The sequence below is a fragment of the Anolis sagrei genome, chromosome 9, assembly GCF_037176765.1.
Source record: "Anolis sagrei isolate rAnoSag1 chromosome 9, rAnoSag1.mat, whole genome shotgun sequence".
Classification (NCBI taxonomy): domain Eukaryota; kingdom Metazoa; phylum Chordata; class Lepidosauria; order Squamata; family Dactyloidae; genus Anolis; species Anolis sagrei.
The window spans coordinates 25,591,312-25,611,003 of NC_090029.1; the positions used below are offsets into that span (position 1 = coordinate 25,591,312).

General features: G+C 42.5%; 1 protein-coding gene across 5 annotated transcripts in view; it reads left to right on the top strand.

Moving 5' to 3' along the window:
• Positions 1–5,185: 5,185 nt before the first annotated feature.
• The window catches only part of DENND4A (DENN domain containing 4A), a 91,402-nt gene continuing 76,895 nt past the window's right edge, over positions 5,186–19,692 (top strand). For 4 of the 5 annotated variants that reach the window (XM_060755346.2, XM_060755348.2, XM_060755345.2 and 1 more), the window contains exons 1-2: positions 5,186–5,339; positions 8,231–8,409. The gene's annotated coding sequence lies outside the window, so the exon portion shown is untranslated. The remainder of the gene's footprint in view (positions 5,340–8,230; positions 8,410–19,692) is intronic. The other variant, XM_060755349.2, reaches the window with a different exon arrangement.

Sequence of the window (19,692 nt, forward strand, 5' to 3'; positions counted from 1 at the left end):
AATAAAAAACTGAGCATTTAATTTAGAACCTGGCATTAGCAAAAAAAATAAATAAATCCATGTTTAAATAAACACATAATTAAAAACAGACTATGAAGAATGAACACTTTACATGCAAGCAAACCGGGCTCTTGCCCTGCCATGAAAATGGCTTGGAGAAAGAGCAGCTGCCTTCATGTCTGCAGTTACCCACTTCTTCGATGCATGGTTATCAGAAAAAAAATGCAGATTTAAATCTAGGTAGTCATGAGGCCAGTTGCATGGTTTTTATCTCTGAAAAACTCATATGGAGGACAATGATATTGTAATTAAATTACTGTAATTAAATGTGAAGATGTTATCTATGTGATCTTTTAGCCATCCATTTCATGTTACAGTACTTTTCCTTCATAAGGAAGTTGTACTCCAAGAAGACCCTTTCTCACCATGCAAACACAGATTTGGGAGGGGAAGTATGGTATAGAGCAGCATTTCTCAACCTGGAGGTCGGGACCCCTGGGGGGGGGGGAGTCACCAGGGGGTGTCAGAGGGGTTGCCAAAGACCATCAGAAAACACAGTATTTTCTGTTGGTCATGAGGGTTCTGTGTGGGAAGTTTGGCTCAATTCTATCGTTGATGGGGTTCAGAATGCTCTTTGATTGTAGTTGAACTATACATCCCAGCAACTACAACTCCCAAATGTGAAGGTCTATTTCCTCCCAAACTCCACCAGTGTTCACATTTGGGCATATTGAGTATTCGTGCCAAGTTTGGTCCAGATCCATCATTGTTTGAGTCAGGCCCGTAGCCAGGATTTCGTTTCGGGGGGGGGGGGGGCTAAAAAAATTTCAGGGGGGTTCGGGGGGGCTGAGTTTCAGGGGGGGGGGCTGAGTCTGAGTGAAAGAGGGTCTAGCCTAGCAAACCTTTTGTATCATTACCCCAATACATGCCTTGTTTGAGTCCACAGTGCTCTCTGGATGTAGGTGAACTACAACTCGAAAACTCAAGGTCAATGCCCACTAAACCCAGTATTTTCTGTTGGTCATGGGAGTTCTGTGTGCCAAGATTGACCAATTCCATCATTGGTGGAGTTCAGAATGCTCTTTGATTGTAGGTGAACAATAAAACCTAGCAACTACAACTCCCAAATGACAAAATCAAGCCCTACTAACCCCACCAGTATTCAAATTTCGATGTATTGGGTATTTGTTCCAAATTTGGTCCACTGAATGAAAATACATCCTGTATATCAGGTATTTACATTACGGTTCATAACAGTAGCAAAATTACAGTTATGAAGTAGAAGCAAAAATAGTTTTATGGTTGGGGTTACCACAACATGAGGAACTGTATTAGGGGGTCACAGCATTAGGAAGGTTGAGAACCACTGGTATAGAGCAAAAGTATTTTTTTAAATCCCCCCTTTAGCTTGCTATAGTCCAGACATTGAGCAAGTTCCTCACATATTTGTTTTTTTAAGTATGAGGCAACAATTAAGTTCACAATGAATACGTAGTATGTCAATCCATACATTAGTGCCTCTGAAACCTCTCCCCTAGTCTAATTTGCTCCTTTCTTTTCGCTTCATTGCAGTTTGAGCTGCTTAGAGAGTGCCTTCTGGAGATTTGCACTCTGCAACACTACCATGCATGATATTCCGTTTCCTCTTTTATAATTTATAGGCAGCCTGCTTCCCTGAAGTAAGAAATTCCTTTCCCAGACCTGCTTGGGAAGCAAAACAGAAGAAAACAGCTATGCCATTCTATTGCTGGCTCATCACCCCCATTGCATTTAAGTATGCCATTTCCCTGCCTCTTCTTCCCTTGAATCAATCTCGTCAAATGCCATTCCCTTTAAGCACAAAAGAGATCAATGCTAAGTTTCCTAATGAACTAATCCAAAACCTTTTTTGGCTTTGCTGCCTGACTTTTTAAGAGGAGCACACCAAGCCAAAAGCACAATTTATTTTGTAGTATAACCTTCAAGAAAGAGACAATGGGGCATCACAAGCAAGTCAGTAAAAAGAATGCAATTATTTCCACTTTGAAATCAGAATCCTATTGTGGGTTACAAGTTTCTCTTTCACCTCCTGGATGGAGGAGAAGCAGCTGTCAATATTGTGGTGGGGGCTCCTTCTTTGGAGGCTTTTAAGCAGAGGTTGGATGGCCATCTGTTAGGGGTGCTTTAAATGTGATTTTCCTGCTTCTTGGCAGAATGGGGTTGGTCTGGATGGCCCACAAGGTCTCTTCTAAGTCTATGATTCTATAATATTGCAAAAACAAATAATTGCAATGTGTGTATATCATTACAATTGCAAGGGCCAAAATTTAAATTTGGGACAAAGCAATTAGCATCATGCTAAGACTTGTCTCATATTGATGAATTCACATTTCTAATACAGTACATCTCTCTTTATGTATACCTTCAAGTTGTATGTCGACCTAATGGCAATACCTTGAATTTCATAGGATTTTCTTAGACAATTAATACTTAAGTGATGGTTTTCTTCTGACATACAACTTGTGGGGCAGCCCCCAAATGTTACCGCATGAAAGGGATCTGGTGAGGTGACCTACTAAAATAGACCCACTGTGGGAGACCCCATTATAGTGATCCATTGAGGGAGACCTTCTCAGGAAGACCCACTGAGGGTAACCCACTACAAGAGACCCATTGCAGGAGCCTCATGAAGGTCACCCAGTCAAGGAAAGCCACAGAAATAGGGTGGCCTACTAAAATAGACCCATTGTGGGAGATCCACTGATGATGATCCACCAAAATAGACTGTGTGCTGGAAACACTAGTGAAGAAACCATTGAGGAAAACCCACAAAAATAGATGCCCTGAGGGAGATCCACTGCAGTAGAACGCATGAGTATTTTAGTTGGTTTCCCTCATGAAGACTCTCATAGAATCTCCCTCAGTGGGTCTATTTTAGTGGGTCTCCCTCAGAGCTCCTTCTTTAGTGGGTCTCCCTCAGGGAACCTCCCTTGTGAGCATTATTTTAGGGGGTCTCCCTTAAGGAGGCTCCTTCAACTGAGCGAGGGGACCCACTAAAACACTATCGCTATGGGAAACATAAAGAGCGGGACCCACTGATAAAATAGACTAACTGAGGGAAACTATGGAATACGCAGTAAGATCCTTGAGGTTGACCACTAAGGGAAACCCAAATAGATGCTGTGAGGTGGCCTCTGTGGGAGACCCATTAAAATAGACCCCATGAGTGTCACCATGAGTGTGGGAGACCCACTAAAGTAGGCCCATTGAGGGAGATACAGTGAAGGATGAGCTCTGAGGGAGATCCACCAAAATAGATGAATTGAGGGAGACTCCATAAGGGTATCCCCCTAAAATAAGGCTCATGAGGAAAGTTCCCTGAGGGAGACCCACTGAAGAAGGAGCTCTGAGGTAGGCCCACTCAAATAGACCCACTGAGAGAGACTCCACGAGAGTCTTCATGAGGGAAGCCAACTAAAATAGGCCCATTGAAGGAGACACACTGAAGAAGCTCTGAGGAGAGGTCCACTAAAATAGTTGAGAGAGATTCCATGAGGGAACCCCCTAAAATAGGCCCATTTAGAGGAAGAGCTCTAAGGTGGGCCCACTAAAATAGGCCAATTGAGGGAGACTCCATGAGGGAGACCCAATAAAGTAGGCCCATTGAGAGAGACGCTCATTTAAGGAGGTGCTCTAAGGTGGGGCCACTAAAATAGGCCCATTGAAGGAGACTCCATGAGGGAGGCTTAGTGAGGGAGACCAATTAAAATTGGCCCACTGAGGGTGATAGACTAAAATTGACTCCTTGAGGGAGTCCCCCCTCATGGAGGGGGACTCCATGAGGGAGACCAACTAAAATTGGCCATTGAGGGAGACTCCATGAAGGAGACAGACTAAAATAGACTCCTTGAGAAAGACTCTATGAAGGGGACTCCATGAGGGAGACCAACTAAATTAGGCCCATTGAGGGAGACTCCATAACAATAATACTTTATTTATAACCTTCCCTATCTCCATTGAGGGAGACTGACTAAAATATGCCCATTGAGGGAGACCCATTGGTGCAGGCTCCATGAGGGAGATTCCATGAGAAACGTTGAGGGAGATGCTGAGAGCATGATCTCCTAAAATGGTCTCCATGAGGGAGACCCATTGAAGGAGACTGACTAAAAGAGACTCCTTGGAGGGAGTTGAATTAAGGGGGACTCCATGAGGGGGACTCATTTGAGAGAGACTGACTAAAAGAGACTCCTTGAGGGAGTTCTATTGAGGGAGACACCAGGAGGGGACTCATTTGAGGGAGACTGACTAAAAGAGACTTCTTGAGGGAGTTCCATTGAGGCAGACTCCATGAGGGAGACTCATTTGAGAAAGACTGACTAAAAGAGACTCCTTGAGAGAGTTCAATTGAGGGAGACCCATTTGAGGAAGACTGACTAACAGAGACTCCTTAAGAGAGTTCCATTGAGGGAGACTCCATGAGGAAGTCTCATTTGAGGGAGACCGACTAAAAGAGACTCCTTGAGGGAGTTCCATTGAGGGGGACTCCATGAGGGAGACCCATTTGAGGGAGACTGACTAACAGAGACTCCTTGAGGGAGTCCCATTGAGGGAGACTCCATGAGGGAGACTCATTTGAGGGAGACTGACTAACAGAGACTCCTTGAAGGAGTTCTATTGAGAGAGACTCCACGAAGGAGACCCATTTGAGGGAGACTGACTAAAAGAGACTCCATGAGGGAGACCCATTTGAGGGAGACTGACTAAAAGAGACTCCATGAGGGAGACCCATTTGAGGGAGACTGACTAACAGAGACTCCTTGAGGGAGTCCCATTGAGGGAGACTCCATGAGGGAGACTCATTTGAGGGAGACTGACTAACAGAGACTCCTTGAAGGAGTTCTATTGAGAGAGACTCAACGAAGGAGACCCATTTGAGGGAGACTGACTAAAAGAGACTCCATGAGGGAAACCCAGTTGAGGAAGACTAACAGAGACTCCTTGAGGGAGTTCAATTGAGGGAGACTCCATGAGGGAAACTGAAGAAGGGAGACCCACTCCAACGGGCCCGCTTATGGAGACTCCATGAGAAGCTGTGAGGGAGCCCCCATGCCTCCCTCCCTCTGTGATGGGAGCCAAGATGGCGGCGCTGAGGGGGCGGGAGTTGGGCGCGCTTCTCCCCCGCCCGCCCTCCCGCTCCCCCGCCTGGGCCTGGCTCCTCCCCGTCACGACGGCGACGGCGACGACGAAGCCTCCGGCGGGGAGCGCGAGCGAGGGACTCCCTTCCTTCCTTCCTTCGTTCTCTCCCTTGAGGCTTCCCTCCTCCTCCTCCTTCCTTGAGGCCCACCTGTGGCGGGAAGGTGAGCACCCAGGGCCAGCGGGGAGGGCCCTTTCCGCGCCTCCCCCTTTCCCTCCTTTCCCCGCCATCCAGGGAGCGATGGAGACCTTCCTCCATCCTCCTCCATCCCTCCTTCGGCGGAGGAGAGGCTGTCGCTAGAAGGCGTGCTTTCTGGGAGGAAGTTTGACGGGCTAGCTGTGGGCAAAGGGGACGCCAGGTCCTTTTATTATTGTCAAAGGCTTTTCATGGCTTGAATCACTGGGTTGTTGTGAGTTTTCCGGGCTGTCTGGCTATGATTCAGAAGCATTCTCTCCTGACGTTTCGCCTGCATCTATGGCAGGCATCCTCAGAGGTTGAGAGGTCTGTCTGGCCATGATCCAGAAGCATTCTCTCCTGACGTTTTGCCTGCATCTTTGGTAGGCATCCTCAGGGGTTGGGAGGTCTGTCTAGCCACGCTTCAGAGGCATTTTCTCCTGATGTTTTGCCTGCATCTATTGTAGGCATCCTCAGAGGTTGGGAGGTCTGTCTAGCCATGCTTCAGAAGCATTCTCTCCTGTCATTTCGCCTGCATCTATGGCAGGCATCCTCAGAGGTTGGGAGGTCTGTCTGGCCATGCTTCAGAAGGATTCTCTCCTGACGTTTCGCCTGCATCTATGGCAGGCATCCTCAGAGGTTGGGAGCTCTGTCTAGCCATGCTTCAGAAGCATTCCCTCCTGACTTTTCACCTGCATCTATGGCAGGCATCTTCAGAGGTTGGGAGGGCTGTCTAGCCATGCTTCAGAAGCATTCTCTCCTGATGCATCTATTGCAGGCATCCTCAGAGGTTGGGAGGTCTGTAACAATGATCCAGAAGCATTTTCCCCTGACGTTTCACCTGCATCTATGGCAGGCATCTTCAGAGGTTGGGAGGTTTGTGTAGCCATGTTCCAGAAGCATTCTCTCCTGACGTTTCGCCTACATCTATGGCAGGTATCCTCAGAGGTTGTGAGGTCCTCACAACCTCTGAGAATGCCTGCCCTAGATACAGACAAAACATCAGGAGAGAATGCTTCTGAAACATAGCCAGACAGCTTGGAAAACTCACTATAACCCATTTATTATTGTTTGGCAAGGAATTGGTGAAAGAATAATAGGAATAATACTAGTAATACTTGGAAAGGGTGGCTAAGGAAGTCTCTGCATGCGTTGGAAACCATCAGGTGCTTTTATTATTATGTGGCAAGGATCGGAAGAATCATAGTAATAATAGTAGTAATAATAATAGTGGAGAGACAGGTTAAGGAATGTCTTTGCATGCTTTGGAAACCATCAGGACTTTTTATTATTGTTTGACAAGGAATTGGAGAAAGAATAATAGTAATAATAATAGAAAATGTGGTTAAGGAATGTCTCGGCACACTTTGGATACCATCAGGTCACTTTATTATGATGTGACAAGGATTTGGAGAAGAAATGATATCAATAATAAAAATGGAAAGGCAGGTTAAGGAATGTCTTTGCATGCTTTGGAAACCATCAGGTCCTTTTATTATTGTTTGGCAAGGACTTGGAGAAATCATAATAGGAATAATAATAGTAATAATAATGAAAAGGGTGGTTAAAGAATATCTTGGCATACTTTCGAAACCATCAGGTCCTTTTATGATTATGTGGCAAGGATTTGGAGAAGGAATAATCATAGTAATAATAGTAGTAATGATAATAATAATAATGGAAAGGCAGGTTAAGGAATGTCTTTGCGTGCTTTTGAAACCACCAGGTTCTTTTATTATTGCTTGGCAAGGATTTGGAGAAATCATAATAGGAATAATAATAGTAATAATAGTAGAAAGACTACCCTTTCCATTAATAATAATAATAATAATAATAATAATAATATCATTATTACTCTGCATGCTTTTGAAACTATCAGATCCTTTTATTATTGTTTGGCAAGGCTTTGGGGAAGGAATAAAAGGGATAAATAGTGGAAAGGCTACCCTTTCCATTATTGTTATTATTATTATTATTATTACTCTGCATGCTTTTGAAACTATCAGATCCTTTTATTATTATGTGGCAAGGATTTGGAGAAATAACCATAGTATTAATGATCATTATAATAGTGGAAAGGGAAGCAAAGGAATGTCTCTGCATGATTTCAAAACCATCCTGTCCTTTTATTATTATTTGGCAAGGATTTGGAGACACAATAATAGCATTATTATTATAGTAATAATAATAATAATAATAATAATAATAATTGTGGAAAGCTCCCCCCTTTCCATTATTAGTATTACTATTATTACTCTGCATGCTTTTGAAACTATCAGGTCCTTTTATTATTATGTGGCAAGGATTTGGAGAAGGAAGCATCATAGTAATAATAATAGTCATGGTAATAATGATAGTGGAATGGCGGATTAAGAAATGTCTTTGCGTGCTTTTGAAACCATCAGGTCCTTTTATTATTGCTTGGCAAGGATTTGGAGAAACAACAACAACAATAATGGAAAGGGGGCAAAATGTATCTGCATGCCTTTGAAACAAGCAGATCCTTTATTAGTTGGAGTTGTTGAAAATCATAATAATATTAACAACAACAATCAGTTAAATTATTTGCAAAAGAGGGATTAATAGTGTTATTTGACCAGATTCCCTCCAAAAAAAGTGAAAAGGGAGGCAAAGCAATATCTTCATATGCTTTTGAAAGCATCAGGTACTTTTATTAGGCAAGGATGTAGAAATAATAATAATAAAAAGGAGGACAAACATACCTCTGCATGCTTTTGGAACTATTTTCGATGTTAAAGTTGTGTTGTCTGCATGTTGTTATTAAGATGTAATAGGCAAAGATGGGAGTGAATCATGGAACAAGATACTTGGCCTTTCTAATTATCCTGCAAATAAACAGTGTTCTTTGTATTTTTACAGGTTGAATCTCCAGTCTTCGAAATGCTTGCAAACAAAATCGTTTTGGGCTTTTCCCCTCTGGATTTGGGAATACCTGTAGTTGGATCTACGCTCCTAATGAGGTCTCTTGGAGACGGGACCCAAATCTAAACACGGAATTCGTTGATTCACCATAAGCATCTTGCACTCATAGCCTGAAGGTAATTTTATATGCTATTTTTATCCTGGTTTGAAAGAAAAAAGTTTGAGTACATTGAACTTTCCAAAGTGTAACTTTCTCAGCCATATGTATAGATAATTTTGGAGTATTTCCGATAAGAAATAACTGTATTTATGTCTAGAATTTGGGGAAGTGGTATCTTTCCTGTGTTAAAATGATGCATTCATTTTGCATCTGTTCTCTCCCATCTTCCTGATTTTTGCATATATGGAGATGAAAACAATGTTGATCTCTAGTTGTCACCTATGTATCTCTTTGAAGGGCTTTATATCTTTGCCACAGATTGTATTTATGCCAGTACGGACTCAAATTCCCATCTTTTCTCTATGTGGCCAGTATCAAAACAAGGCATTTTAAAGCCAGGATGGGATAGGGAAGATCCTAGCAGTTAGATTGGCTGATGATTTATTCGCCAAGCTTAACAATAAATGCCATGTCTTAAGCGTATGCCTTTATTCCCATAAGAGGTAGTGTTGACAACCCTACTATTAGGCTGATTGAGGGAGCCACTTCAGGCCAGAGATTTGGGGCATGTTATTATTGTGTGCTTTCAAGTTATTTTCTTGAAAGCGGCCCTCATGATGGGGTTTTCTTGGCAAGATTCATACAGGTGAGGTTTGCCTTTGCTTTTCTCTGAGGCTGACAGACTGTGATTTGCCCAAGGTTAGCCTATATCCAAGCAGGAATTTAAACACTGATCTTACTTACTTACATACTTACTTAGGCGATCCCTCATTGTCCAAGTAGGATGGTCTTCCAAGATCAGTGTGCTGGTGAGTCCGTAGGTGACTGGGGGGCCCTATTCTTGATCTGCATCTTCTCCCGCAGTGAGGGCATTGGTTTCCAGGTGGAAGGCGGTCTCGGTTGGGGTTGGCTTGACGTGCCTTCCTCTTGGCATGTTTCTCTCTTTCGCCCTCCATTCGTGCCTCTTCAAAGTCTACAGCACTGCTGGTCACAGCTGACCTCCAGCTGGAGCCTCAAGGGCCAGGGGTTCCCAGTTCTCAGTGTCTATGCCAGAGTTTTTAAGGTTGGTTTTGAGCCCATCTTTAAATCTCTTTTCCTGCCCTCCAACATTCCATTTTCCATTCTTGAGTTTGGAGTAGAGCAACTGCTTTGGGAGACGATGGTCAGTCATCCAGACAAAGTGGCCGGTGCAGCGGAGTTGATAGTGGTGCTCTTTGCTTCTTCCAGCACGCTGACATTTGTCCACTTGTCTTCCCAAGAGAATTGCAGGATTCTCCAGAGGCAATTGTTCCAGGAGTTGCATTTGACATCTGTAGACAGTCCATGTCTCGCAGGTGTAAAGCAGGGTTGGGAGGACAATAGCTTTATAAACAAGCACCTTGGTATCCCTACGGATGTCCTGGACCTCAAACACTCTCTGCTTCATTTGGAAAAATGCTGCACTCGCAGAGCTCAGGCGGTGTTGTAGTTCAGTGTTCAGTGTTGGCTTTTGTGGAGAGGTGGCTGCCAAGGTAGCAGAAATGATCAACATTTTCTAATGTTACACCACTAAGCTGTATTTCTGGCATTGGAGAGGGATTGGCTGGTGACTGCTGGAAGAGCACCTTGGTTTTCTCAATATTCAGTGACAGGCCAAGCTTCTCGTATGCATCTGTGAAGGTGTTCAGAGTGGCTTGCAGGTCTTCTTCTGAATGCGTACAGACGATATTGCCATCCGCATATTGGAGTTCTATAACAGATGTTGTAACCTTGGTTTTGGCTTTCAGTCTGCTGAGGTTAAATAGCTTGCCATCTGTCTGATAGATGATTCCACTTTGGTGGGAAGCTTCCCATCAATAAGATGAAGTATCATAGCAATGAAGATGGAGAATAAAGTTGGGGCAATAACACATCCCTGTTTGACACCTGATTCCACCTTAAATGGGTTACTTTGGGAGCCATTGCTGTCCAAGACGGTTGCCATCAATCTACATTGTCATGGTATGGCATGCAAACCACTAGAAGGAAAAAAGTAGCATTTTTGAGATAGTACTTTTGGGTGTTGATTCTGGAAACCAGTGTTCAAATTCCTGCTCAGAAGAATACATAGTTTAGTTTGGCACGAGCTTATAGCTGATTTACTTCATCAGAATGCTTGCACAGAAATAAATGGGGTGATAATTCAAAGGTATAGCCATATTAGTCTGGAATCTCAGTACGCAAAGGGATCTTGTAGCACAAATGGAGGGAAAATTAGTAGCATAGCACCTGAGGAATTAGACGGTCTGCATAACTTTATGCTGCCACCTTCGTTCTCTCAGTCTGTAAGGTGTTACAAGTGCCTGCAATACGTACCATAGGTTAGCATTAAATCTGTCACAAGACTATTCTTTCATTCCCTTTTTAAAACTACTGGAAAAGACCAATGTAGTACCTCTCTGAAATCTGCTATAGTAAAAGGATAGCCTGTTAGATGTTTGCTTTGTTACAAGGAGAGCTGGGTAATAAACACAGTGTTATTATGAATTGTTGAAGGCTTTCATGGCCGGAATAATTGGGTTGCTGTGAGTTTTCCGGGCTGTCTGGCCACGTTCCAGAAGCATTATCTCCTGATGTTTCACGCACGTTTGTGGCAGGCACCCTCAGACGTTGTGAAGTTTGCTGAACACTAGGAAAATGAAGTTTATATATATGTGGAATTGTCACAAGCATGTGGACAATTTCAACAAAAAGGAGGAAACCATGAAAATGAACAAAATCTGGCTACCGGTATTTAAAAAAACTGTAAAATCAGGAAAGTAAATAAAGAGCAATACTCAAAATACAGGGCATTCCAGACAGGAAACAATCAGGGCCAGATAACACCTCCCAACAAAGAATCCCTCAGGCAGCAACTAGCCAGGTTTTGAAGCTGCAAGGCCATTAAATGCTAATCAAGGTGGCCAATTGCAACATTCACACTTGCCTCAAACAGACAAGAATTCTTTCTCCCACCCTGGACATTCCACAGATATTTAAACCTCACTTGCCTAGTTTCCAACAGACCTCACAACTCTGAGGATGCCTGCCATAGATGTGGGCAAAATATCAGGAGGGAATGCTTCTGGAACATGACCAGAGACCCTGAAAACTCACAGCAACCCAAAGTATTATTGTCATTATTACTGTATTTTTATAAATAGGGATCGGAAGAGGTGCTTGGGGAGTTTTCTTAGAGGAACATAGCTAGGTACCAAGTACTTGAGTAATGTTAACATTTCTGCATGTGTCTGTGTGGGCTGTTTCCTCTCGTGCCTCAGGCAATAAAATGCCTTGGGCAAACCCCACAAACAAATTATTTCCCTTCCTCTTATGGGGGAAAACCGACTGCCACACCTCCCAGCCTTGTGGTGGTACTGGTACATAACCACATTGCTTTCTTCAACTTCCTTAGAGACACGCTGCAGAGCATTTGACAAAATTCCGATGATACAGTCCATATTGATAGGCATTTCAGCCTCAATTCAATTTGTTCAACACATTATTCAATGTACTTTGCGTACATTTTCTTCCTTCGACTCCTTGCATTTTATTTTACTCTCAAGAACTATCTGATGTAATTGAAGAACCATGTTAGAATGTTGATTTGTGCATTGCAAAAGGACAATTCTTACCTTTCCTTGGCTTAACGCACAACTAATCTCATTATAATCCTTACAGTAGCCTTGAAGGTTAGAACTGTATCTGTTGCTCTTTGAAATGCAAAACAACAGCTTGGCACCTCATGCATGAGTTGATGGCAGAAGCAGAAACAAGATTTGAGCTGGCTATTTTGTTTAGTTGCTTGGCAGTTGAAATAATTCTAGGCTACGTAGTAGAGCAATGCCTAAAGAAAGGATAATTCCTTGTCTTCAGGACTGCTTATATATGAAAAATGTCTTGGTACATAGATGCAGGCTATAAGTGAACGGAGTGTGCATATCCACAATAGACTACTGCAATGTGCTCTATGTGGGGTTGCCTTTGAAGACTGTTTGGAAGCTTCAAATATTTATTTTATTTTATTTACAGTATTTGTATACCGCTTTTCTCACCCCGAGGGGAACTCAAAGTGGTTTACACATAAGTAATGGCAAAAATTCAATGCCAGTACAAACAATTACAATTACACACTACAATTAGACATACATTAAATTTAAAAAATACTTCCATGAGTAATAAAATAATCATTAAAACAATAAAACAGTCTCGTCTGTCGAATTGCCATTCCAGTCATTGTCTTTCTGAAATGCTGCATACATTTACTTCTACTGCCCAAAGGCCTGGTCCCAAAACCATGATTTTAATTTTTTTTCTAAAAGCCAGGAGGGAGGGAGCGGATCTTACCTCATTTGGGAGTGTGTTCCATAGGCGGGAGGCCACAGCCGAGAAGGCACTGTCTCTCGTTCTCGCCAGGCGCATCTGTGCTGTCGACGAGAGCGAGAGCAGGGCCTCCCTGGCTGATCTTAGATTACGAGGTGGGATGTAGGGGTGGATGCATTCGGACAAGTAAGCTGGACCAGAACCATATAGAGCTTTATAGGTCAAAACCAGCACTTTGAATTGGGCTTGGAGATGGACCATCAGCCAGTCCAACAAGAGAAGCCAGGTTAATAACTAGGGCAGCATACAGGGAGCACAGAACTCCCATGTTTCGTCAGCTCCACTGGCTGCCTGTTTGCTACTGGGCACAATTCAAAGTGCTGGCTTTAGCCTATAAAGCCCCAAATAGCCCCGGACCAGTTTACCTGTCAAAACGCAACTCCCTTTATGAACCATCACAAAGAATAAGATCTTCTGACAAGGCCCTGCTCTTGGTCCCACCACTACAGTTATTGATGCATTTGGCGAGGACAAGAGAGAGGGCCTTCTCAGTGATTGCCCCCAGCTATGGAACTCCCTTCCTGGTGAGACTAGATCAGCCACCTCCCTCCTGTCCTTCAGAAAAATGGTAAAAACCTGGCTGTGGGACCAAGCCTTTGGGGCAGTGCAGTGAGGCTATAATAGGAAACCTACACTGACCGGAGCCAGCATGGACTCTTCAGATGGTTTTAAACAGCTGCTTTTAAAGTAGATATAACTGATTTTAATGTTTGTGTATATTTGTGGTTATTTATGTGCCAGCATTGAATGTTTGCCATATATATGAGTCCCCTTCGGGGTGAGAAGGGCAGAATATAAATGTTTCAAATAAATAATAAATAAATCAACTACAAGGATTGTCATTGCAACTTCTATACACAACCCAAGCCTTCAGTCTGTGTGCCATTATTTACAGTTCAAATCAGATTGGTCCATTGAAACAAACTTGACAGGCATGATATGATACAATTGGAGGAGGGGTTAACTAGTTCTCTTTGATAAAATATGAAGCTGACCAGCACCATTTGAAATCTGGAGTATATTTTATTTTATTGTAAAATTGTAAACTTTAGAGGGGTTTATATAATGGGTGATAAATTGCTATTTGTTTGCTGGTATGCATAAAGTCATAGAGAGTAAGACTGGTGATGGAAGCCAGGCTGGTCTTTCTAGAGAGGAAATGTTAGAAAAGTTGATTTTAGGAGTTGTTGCAATATTTGAAAGATGAAGGGTTATCATTAAGCGTCATTTGCTGCTTGAAATGCTATCACTGAGTGCAAATATTGTGGGAATGGCCCATTTGTGTTCTGTACCAATATTGGGGTTATAGCGAAGAACAACTCTTCTTAGTATATTCATCCTTTTATTGTGGGGAAATACAAGGCAGTGATCACTGAAAGTCCTGGAGTATTTCAGGGGTTTTCCAGGAAGGCACCTGCTGAGGTGTGCATCTGGCTTCTGGAGCTTGCTTCCTAGGAAAAGTATGCACTGATTTCCCTGTCATTAACACCCATTGACTCTTCACCATGGCTGACATGTGTATCTGTGATTTTATGTGTCTTTTGGTATCTGTAAGGAGGGGATTATGCTGCCGTCTAAATTTAGATGTCTGGGATTTGTTTTATTTCAGGAAGTGTCGGGATGTGATTCCCCCCTCCTGTTTCTAATGGAAACTGAAATTTGACATTAGAAAATAGACTATTTGATGTGAAAGCATTTGATAGAAAACTATAAACTTTTAAACTAATGCCAGGTATATATTAGGTGGTGAAAATAATATTCAGCGAGTTTGATGTTTTGTATTCAGAAACTATGTTAGCAACACATGAAAATAGTATAGGATTCTTTAAAGAGGCAGTCTCTTAAGATTTGTGTTTACATATAATTACTCCCTGTCCTTGAATTATTTTAAGGCTTTTATTCTCTTTTCCTTGAAAAAGGTGTATATTGCGGGGGGGGGGGGGCTTGAAATCATATGGGGAATGAATGACTACAGGTATAAATAATTTGTAAACATTAGTTTTCAATGGCATTCAGTGGGTTTGGGACCCGCCTACCTTCATGACCGCATCTCTCCATGAACCAGCCCAAACCCTCCGATCTTCGGGCGAGGCCCTCCTTTTGCCCTTACCAGTCTCTCAGACTCGCCTTGTGGGTACAAGGGAGAGAGCCTTCTCCTCTGTGGCCCCCCAACTCTGGAATTCATTGCCCGGAGAGATCAGGAAAGCCCCTACCTTGGAAACCTTTAAAAAGTGTCTCAAGACCTGGCTCTGCCACTGCGGTTTCAGAAAGTAGCCACAAAAAATTGTGCCAGTGCTCCTCCAAAGTTCTTGTCCCAGGAGTCCCCGCCCCTCCCCATGTACGAAAGTTGGTTTATTTTCCTATCTCTCTATGAGTTCTCCCTTACAATTAGTTCTGCCCCCTTATCTCACCCAGAGTTTTTCAAGTCATTTTATGTACATGCGGCCCACCCTCTGTCATTCTGTTATTATGTTTAGTTCCTGTGTTCTGTGTGTTCTATATGCTTTGATGTTTTATATTTTAATGTTATGTTGTTTATTTTATTGCAGTTTGTATTGTTATATTGTAATTCTTGTTCGGGCTTGGCCCCATGTAAGCCGCTCCGAGTCCCCATTGGGGACATGGTGGTGGGGTATAAATAAAGATTATTATTATTATTATTATTATTATTATTATTATTATTATTATTATTATTCTAGTGACCCTGTGATGTTGCAAACATGTGGAAAGGCTAGGTGTGTGTTCAGGAATCTTACACCTTAGGAAAACTACAGCTGGGGTGGACTGCTACTCTGGCAATAATAATTCCAGACTGACGCAACACACTTTCATACTCATGTGGAAAATCCAAACAGAACAGCCCTTTTTGCTAATTAGTGAGGGCACAATACATTGGAAAGCTCTGGCACCATCCATTTCTCGAAAAGATCAAAAGTAGGTGAATTAGAGCATTTGCTTAAATATCACAAAAGGGTAGGCTCTAGAAGCTGCAAGGTTTCTATTTTGTCCTGTGTCTAATAGCTCACTCATCGGGGGATTGCTTTTCTATCTCAATGGGATTGCATGCCTAATTGACTGAGACTCAGAAGGGCTCTCAACTGAAGCCAGGGATGGCTGCTAAAAAGAGGGATAGATAAATGGCTCCTCAAGCAAATCAAGCTCAAACTCTCCCTAAAGGGGACTAAAATGAGACTTTAGGCACATCATGAGAAGGACATGACTCACTAGAAAAGACAAAGATGCTTGATAAGGTAGAAGGCAGAAGGAAAAGGGGGAGGATTTGATTATTGGCAGATATATTAAATCAAGGCCCAAGCCTGTGCAGGGTTGTCTAGGATAGGATAAGTGGAGGTCCCTTATTCATAGGGTCACCAAATCTCAAACTCAACTTGACAGCATGGAGCATTGAGATTGTAATAAATTGAAAAGTCAGTGGGCCAGATTTTAATAACACTTAATGGCTTGTTAATTGCGTTAGTAGCTTCGAGCCCTTGTTAATCTTTGATTCTATTTAAAGAATGCACAGACGTGTCTCCGAACAGTCCCAAACTAAGACATATGCTGATAAGCAATTTCGAAACTGAATGCTTGAAGTAAGCTGATTAACAGAGTGATGTGTCGGACAGCTTTTTAATACATTTTGCATTTTTCCTGAACTCTTTTAGTCAGCCTTGTGCTTATAATCTTTCACTTTTCGAATAATATGTATATAATCCCTGGGGGGGAATTGATTTAAGTAATGGGTAAACAAACTAAAGCCGTAACAGTATATTTTAAAAATATCTGAAGTGAAATTGATAAATTGAATCAATCCTCTATGGGAATTGTTTCCATTTTCCCTTTCAAGTAGATAGCAGGCCTTGACCTGGCCCTTTGGCTGCAAACTCGAATGTACTTATGCTTTTCTTTATTCCCTATTTCTGGGTTGTATACTTTCTAGATATTGGAAGTGTTCTCATCATTTTAGTTGTGTTTTCTTCTATTGGTGCATACTGCTTAGTACTGTTTTATGAAAATGTGTTATATAAGTTTGGGTATGGAGAGAATAGCAGTTATGATAATGGAAGGGCTTTGGAGGGTAATTGTGGGTTTAGCTTAGGCATCTGGCATTGCTTGTTCAAAGTGACTTTCCAGTTGCAGACTGGGCTCCTAAATAAGGCACAACCTGATTTATTTATAGAAAAATTAGCAAGACAGTCTTTGTGCTAAACTATAAGCAGAGATGTTTATGGCAGCAAAGCCTATCATCTAACCCTTAGTATTATCTATACCCATTCTCTATTAGATATCCTGAGTCTTGTAGTTTATGAAATCGAAGTATTCTGAAATGGGCCTTCAACAGAGCTGACATGTAAATAAACACACATTGGGAGAAATAAAGCACAAAATAAGTTTTTTAATGCTTCAACCATCTATCAAAAATCATAGAAATGTGGAATCATAGAGGAAGAAAGGGTTTTATGCACCACTTTTCAACGCAGGATCTAAGCAGTTACCTGTTTAGCATACTTATGAATATGTCCAGAGAAGGAGGCCCCATCACTTTTTTATAGCAATGTGTTTGACAAGGAAGTCCTAATAATCAATCGAAATCTGCCCCACTGTAACCTCAGACCATTAGACCAGGGAGAGAGACAGAGACTGTCCTACAGTCATTATTTTTGTTTGGCAACAGCCTTGACTTCTTTTTGTTGTTTCAGCAAAATTATATGTGGCTTCTTTTTGGAGAAACTCTCAGCCAGTGATCTGTGTGGAATCAGTTCATATCCTTCATTTATCATGGTAAATTTGATGAACTTGGATTCCAGCTTTGGAGTGGAATGCTCCCATCCCATGACCACTTCACTATGCATCCCAGATGACTAAAAAGGGATGAAAATATTAAAAGATTGGAACAGGTTAAAAGGAAGCCGAATGAACAGATGTAAGTGTTCAGTCTCAGTTCAGGAACTGTCTCATTTTCATGTTTAATTGAGGTCAAGACTCTCCAAAAGAAGTTGGCTTTTACTTAGTGAGACAGCTGGTCCATCTAGTGCAGTGGTTCACAAACCTTTAAGAGACCGCGGACCACTGAGGCAAAAATTAGACGCATCATGGGCCGTCAAGATCAGTCAACCGTCTCCCAGTCAGCCACACACAAAGAAATAAAATTGGTTTTCAAATAACTAATTCATTAATCATTGACCTAATATTTACATATACATTTTTTATTTTGTGATATAAAGACAAAACACCATCATGAGACCTAATTTAAAAAACGTGATTTTTGAGTTTGCATTTCTTTCACTAGGCGGGGAATCCTTGGATTGATACTATTGCTCAAAGCCACATGCATGTCGAGTCATGGTAGACTGGCATTTTATTGTAGTAGACTCAAGAATTGGAAGAGACCACATTAGCCATCTAGTCCAACTCCCTGCCATGCGAGAAAAGCACAATCAAAGCACCCCTGACAGATGGCCATCTAGCCTCTGTTTAAAAGTCTCTGAAGAAGGAGCTTCCATCACAGGCTCCTGTTAATACTTGGGCTTTAAGAGCCAGTCTGGGAGAATGGGGTCAGAGAGCTTCTTTTATGCTGGCCCAGCCAAAGAGAGATGAGGGTACCCACATTCTCACCTTCCCTCCCCTCCCCTTCCCTTCATATGAGGAGCCAGTGATGGAGCTTCCTTCAGTATCAACCTTCACTGACCTCCTGGCTTTAGATGGATCTACACTACCCTATATCCCAGGATCTAATCACAGATTATTTTTTATCCCAGATTATCTAGCATTGTAGACTCATATAGTCCACTTCAAAACAGATAATCTGGAATCAGATCCTGGGATACAAGGCAGTGTAGATCTAGTCTTTGGCTGCTTCCTCCTTGTACTCTAGCCTGCAAATGGGGCTTCCATCCTTGCCTCAAAAGCATATAGGGAATGAAGGAACAAATGCCAACTCCCTTTCCCCAGCGTTGGACCCATTCTTTCTTACTTGCTCTTGAGAAGGCTGCTGTTGCCAGAGCCCCGCTTGCAATCTCCTCCTTGCAACCAGGCTTCCTGCCGCCTGGGCCTTCTGCTAGTAGCAGCCTCTTCAAGATATTTCCATTCTCACTGGCTACTTGTGAGAAAGCAAGGGGAGAGCAGGAAACACATGAGTGCTCCTGTCTCTGTGGCGGGGCTAGTGGAAATGAGCGTTCTTGGCCCAATTTCTAACAGGAGCCAGGACTCTGTTTGGGACAAAGAAGGGGGGGATGTCCAGCAGGAGAAGTGTTTGTGTGTATGTGTGTGTATTTTGAATCTGGGCCCCCTTCCTCAACGGCCATGCTGCATTGACTAAGCTTGTAAAACAACAACAACAACAAAACTTTATTTATATACCGCTCTATCTCCCCAAGGGGACTCAGAATGGTTTCCAAGTAACATAAACAATACATACAAGAAAAATGGCATAAACATAAAATTAACAAGACAATATAAGTATTAAAACCACAATAGCACATACATTTTGCATACATACATGCTTTTGAACTGTGGTGTTGGAGGAAAGTTCTGAGAGTGCCTTGGACTGCGAGAAGATCCAACCAGTCCATCCTCCAGGAAATAAAGCCCAACTGCTCATTGGAGGGAAGGATACTAGAGACAAAGTTGAAGTACTTTGGCCACATCATGAGGAGACAGCAAAGCCTAGAGAAGACAATTATGCTGGGGAAAGTGGAAGGTAAAAGGAAGAGGGGCCAACCAAGGACAAGATGGATGGATGGCATCCTTGAAGTGACTGGACTGACCTTGAAGGAGCTGGGGGTGGTGACGGCTGACAGGGAGCTCTGGCGTGGGCTGGTCCATGAGGTCACGAAGAGTCGGAGACGACTGAACGAATGAACAACAACAAAGCACATACATTTACAATAACCATGCCTGATCAAGGCAGTTTAAAAGG